The following is a 6,000-nucleotide window of genomic DNA, read 5'->3' as shown; positions in this document are numbered from 1 at the left end:
AAAAGAATCAAGCATAGCCTCATAATGCTTCACAATGTGAACTAAGCTAAACCCAATGAAGACCGAAGCTCTCACGATGTAGGTTTTTGTCCAACATATCCATCCGTGTTTATTTAAACATTCGCTCTCTTCCAAAAGTCCCATAATTATGGGCAGCCAAAACAAGTGTGCAATTCACACGTCACACCACAACTCAGACTTTTTTTATTTTAATGGGAAATTGTAATAGAGACAACACACCAACCTTGCAGGTGAAGTGACACTCGTGTTAGAGATCAGGCCAGGCTAATTCCACACACAGCAGGAAGGCACAGGACAGGACATGACAGGACAAGACAGGGTAGCATAGGACAACAAAGGTAAACAAAACACACTGCATCACTGAGCAAGACAGGACAGGACAGGACTGGGACCAATGCATATCCAATGTCTTTGTTTGCTGACGGTGGACACTGTCGGTTGCAGCTATCTCGGCTTAACGCACACGAGCCATCCCAGTTTCCACTGTTTAGTTCATCACTGATGACGAGCACTAATTTCAGTAATAGTTTTGTAGGCTTAGACAACAACAGTTTGAAAAAGTGCAGTGTGTAACCGTGTTTGTTTTTCTCTGGGGATTGTGTTCTCCATTCTGTGTTTCTGTAGCTGCCATGTTGTGCATGCTGATGCGTCCCTCTGCCTCCCAGGAGGACGCACCTCAGCAGTAAAGCTGCAGAGAAACTCAAAACAAGTTCTGTGTCGTACCATTAGTAACATAAGTTTTGCTTTAGTTTAATTGATATTTTTATGCCTGCAATATGTTTTCGTCTGCTCATTCCTTGAGGGAAATTTTTATCCGAATTTGGCATAAACGTCAAGGTTAAACTGATTATATTTTGGTGGTCAAAGGTTAAAGGTCACTGTATCTTTCCATCCATCGTATTCTTGTGAAAGTAATATCTCAGGAATGCCTCCAGGGAATTTCATCACATCCGGCACAAACTTTCGCTTGGACTCAAGGATGAACTGATTAGAATTTGGTGGTCAAAGGTCACCAAACACATTTTGGGCTATAACTCAAGTATTCATATGATGATTATAACAATTTCTCTCAAATGTCTAACAGATAAAATGATAAAGTGATGACATTTTGGAAAGACATGGATGTAAACCGTAACTTGACTGGTTGGCGAAGGCATTCAACTGTGAGGTGGTGCTTCTACTTCAGTTTGTGTGGCCATTTCAGGGTCACCATTTTCTTCCATATTTAAGAGAGAAAAAATACTTCTGATAATCATCTATTTAACCGCTCATTGTGCAGTATAGCTCCAGACATGAAATCTATGCAAAAATAAAACAGATATTCTTTGATACACCCTCTCTGTTTCTTTGTGTTGAATTATTATATATTTTTGTTGCATTATGGGGACCACTCTGTTCCCACTTGGTGTAATTTAATTACAGTGGACCTTGGCATACCCAGGCTGTGCCCATGCAGAGCAGTGCAGAATGCCAGCCGGGAACATCCTGTCTTAAGCGACAGGAACATCAGACGCGACAGATGGCTCATAAATCATGGAGGTGCATGCACAGTGTCGATGGGAGGCCTTCCTCTGGAGAGCACACTGTGAGCAGGTGGGCAGAGGGAGCATCAGCTCAGCAACATGAGCCCTGGACGCATTACCACTCTGACTGGGTAACTGCCTGGTGTCACAGAGGCAGAATCGGGAGGGAAAACATGGAGGACCGGTTCCACAGTGTCACACGCTGTTCACTCTCAGTCAGCTTGTGTGTCAACATTTTAAGGTGTGATTTCATATGGTGAAAGAACTTTTATTTTGGTATCTAATGAGAATGGATCAGTTTAGAGCTGTGCAAACATAAAGGTTAAAAGGGTTTTTACAGTCTCACTTACGATGTGCACCATATGGCAGAGCCCTCACCTAACAAACTGCAACCAACTGTTGTAGATTAAAACTGATGTTGGTCTTTGTTTCCCCGTGAATCTCACAAGGAAAACAGCCAGAATAAAACAGGTGCGACTTGATGCGTTTTAGTTGGGGCTCATTATTTTTTTGCGTGGTTCCTGGAAAACATGAAATTCATCAGTGCTTTTATTTATTAAAAATGCCAACAATAAGATAAAGTATTCAGCAACACAAATATTGGGTAAAAAGAACCTTTTAAAAAACACAATTTACATCTGACTGTTAACTCTTTCCTGTAGTATCTCTCCGCAACAGACAGCATTATGGCGCATAAAGACACGGTGAAAATCTATTTTCGGCATCTTTTTCTCAAGAAATGTTAATTGTTCAGGGAAAATTGGTTAAAGCTGAATATTATATTCATCCTCTGAATTGAAAGTTACATGGTTCCTTCTGTTTCAAAACTCTTAAGATTAAGAGGAAAAGGTCTGTGATTACGGTGTCTTAATTGTATTCCACATCAATTCTCCACCCATAGTCAGTAAAGCGCTAGACTCTAATGCATCAGGTTTCCCCTCCACCATGTTTATTAATTCCTCATCTGTTGTGAGTTAATAAGACACCAGCACATTAATTGATCCTGATATGTTATTCATTCATAGGAAAAGTAATTTCCTTTTTGATTGCTAAGTGCCTTGGCTTCTAATCAATGTTTTACTTTGCATTCACTCACATGAAAGAGATGCTGCTCCTGCGAGCGTAAGGAATAATGCAGCAGGTGACAATATGCTACATAAATAAACAATTCTCTTTTGAATTGGAGCTGTTCAAGTATCATTAAGTATACAACTGGCTCCTCTTTTTCTATTTTGTGAAATTGATAAAATATGTATTTCTTTAACCACCTTTATGTAAAATATGCTGTTTAATTGATTCAACTTTCATTAGAATTAGATACAATATAACTAATCACAACTGAAATTCAAGACAAAGGGATATTAAAGAGGTAATATGGAACAGTGAAACATACTCAAAGTTTAAATATATAATGTGTATTTATTTATGGTTCGAGGACATGTGTTGCTATATGCAGGTCATTCACTTGAAGTCCAGCCTGGCGTTGGTGAGCAAACGAAAACATGAGCTGAATTTGTGTTCCACAACCAAAGAGGTTTCGGAGGCAGACATCGCCAGCTGGCAAAGAACCAGCCCTGCAGATATATTTTGGTCATTTAATTATATCAAACAATAAATATCTTAGTTATGGCGCCTTTAAGCGAAGAGGACTTAATGAATTTGCATGGCATGTTAATTAAACCAGGGTCACATGCGCCCATGTTTTTTATGTTCGGACCTGCTCGGAGTAGTATAGCAGTAAGTGAAAATTAGATTATTTTTCAATAATAATAATACTACCACACAGCATGGTGAGGAATTTAATAGTTTTTCTTTTTTCGCTGGCTGTCACTTACGTATGAATCAGGTGCAATCATTACGGTTAAAATCCGTTTTTCATAAGAAGGCATCAATCAGTAAAAACAGATCTGCAGGATGGTCCATGTTCCAGGTGAGGCTGAAGATCATTATTCTGGCTCATCAAGACCTGCAAACCTACAGGTCAGCCAGTTTATGTTTACTGCGAAAATGTTTATGATCCCTTCTGCCAAAAAAAGTAATTTCTCATCATCCCTATCTGAGAGCCACGATAATGAGCTCAGGAAGGTTTAAACTTTGAAAAACTATGAGAAGCCACAGCAGAGGTTATCATGTCTGTGCATTGCACCTGCTTGATCACCGGGGTCACCGGGAAAGAAAGGCTCCAGCGAATGAAAAATGTAAGATCATTTCAATTGGTGACGGGGAGAAGCCTTTGATAGGCGGATATATGGCTAGATAAATAGACTGATGGATGAATTGATGAATAATACACTAACAGACTTCATAAGTGAGATTGATCCTTCTCAGCTCAATGCTTCTCATACTCACCTTGATGTGAAAGTGCAGGTATGGCCATTCTGAATCAGAGCACATCACCGGCTCTCTCCAGGGAACCCCGCTCTTCAGTGTAAAAAGACTAGCTGAAATATTCAGCATTAACTCCACTTGAAGCCAATGTCACTGGTTCTCCCTTCTACAGCTGGCTTGCAGCACAGACACACACACAAACACTCCTGTGTTAGCATACTAATGCCTGTGTTCTAAACACCTTTCCATCATTCCTCTGATGAAATCTCCAGGCGCAAACCAATCCACAGTTTGAGTTGTTTGTTTGGAGTTTGTTTGGAGTTTCACTTGTTAATGAAACGCAAATGCACACAGCATCTTGAAGTGAAGTGTGGCATGCTGTCACATGAATACCCAGAATAGGGACATCAAAACTGTAAAATCTCCAATGGCAACTTATCACTTTGAAAAACGAAAGGGTATTGAAATTCTGCAAAACAAAGAGGCATGGTGAGTAATTTTTAGCCCTGGTTTAAAAGGAACAGGCTTTTTTTAGGATGGCAATGATCCGGGCTCAAATATCTCAACAACTGTTGAATGGACGGCACTTACATTTTATACAGACAACTGGCTTTCCCTCCAGCGCCACCATGAGGTTGACATTTGTGGTTTTAAGTGTAATATCTCGATAACTTTTGGATAAACTGCCCTGAAAAACGGTGCAGACATTCATTCCTCTAGCGCCATCATCAGGTCAAAATTTCAATTTTTCAAGCACTTTGGTTTATGACCACAATAGCTGCAAAACGAATGACTTTACTGCATAGACTGTATATAAGGAATGGACCAAGTCACCGTGACGTCACCCATTGGTTTGTGGATTTATTTGGTCGTCGCCATCTTGGATTGCGGCCATCACCATGTTGACACTTTTTGCAACCGGTGAACGAAAGTTACCATATTTGGAATGCGGAGGAGTAACGTAGAGATGATGTATACGGCTCTGGTAGCGGCAGCGACCTTTCAATCACACTAAGCTCGTTTTAAAGCATACTCCGAATGAACATCATGCTGTAGTGAAGAAGACTTGAAACTAGCGATTGAGACCATAAACTCATGTTTACAATGTTTACTGAGGTAATAAATCAAGTGAGAAGTAGGGTAGTTTTCTCATAGAGTCCATACAATCAGACTACTTTTTGCAACTAGAGGAGTCGCCACCTGCTGGTCAGTAGAGAGAATGCAAGTTTTAAGACACTTCCGTATTGGCTTCACTCGGCAGAACCGGAGGTTGCCACCTGCTTTACTGACAACCAACAGCTGTACTCTGTGTAGTGCTGGTTAGCAAAAATATATATGCCTGCTCAACATCAGCATGTTAGCATTGTCATAATGTTCATGTTAGCAGGCTGATATTAGCATGTAGCTCACAGTGGAGCTAGCATGACTATGGATGTCTCCTTTTAGTGGTTTGTGACACTATCTCTATACTCCTTACGCACAGGTTAACTGTATGAACAATCAGATGTGATCACACCCAGGAACCTCTGGACTGTATTGACACATTATAGAAGGAATTTCTTCTGAAACTCTAGATCATGTTTAAAACAAGCAACTTTGTTTTCCCTACCAAATAAGTTCTTAAGTGTATGTTTTTTTGTATGCCAAGCACATCTAGTGGTATCTCATGACCCCATGTCTCAACAATTAAGTTAAAACTGAAACTAAAAACCCAAGTTGTAAAAAAAACAGAAATATTTTAAGAGAAAAATATCAATAAATCAATATTTTATCATAAAAGAAATAGGAAAGTGAGACAGAAAAGCAAAACCTCCTCAAACTTAAACCTCATATCCACGTTCCTCCTGAAGTAACTCACGTCATGTTGAATTCAGGGAAGAATCACATTCAGCACATATCAGTCCACTATAACTGCACAGTATCATTTTTGCTTTGCTTGTGCAGTTTGTAATTCTTTTGAACGATGAAAAGCAATTGACATATTTTTTTTAATATGGGGATAATTGTAAAGACTTAATCATACAGTGACTGCTAAAATGGTTGCTGTGATTAGGCTCCACTTGAGGTATCGTACATTACAAGGTCTGTGCTCAGCAATCGAGGTCTGCTCTCTGTCTTTGGTGTTCTT

The sequence above is a fragment of the Anarhichas minor genome, unplaced genomic scaffold (genome assembly GCF_050575085.1).
Source record: "Anarhichas minor isolate MPS153535 unplaced genomic scaffold, ASM5057508v1 ptg000035l, whole genome shotgun sequence".
NCBI classification, from domain to species: domain Eukaryota; kingdom Metazoa; phylum Chordata; class Actinopteri; order Perciformes; family Anarhichadidae; genus Anarhichas; species Anarhichas minor.
The sequence above is the reverse complement of the archived record's forward strand: the minus strand, read 5'-3'. Positions refer to the sequence as shown.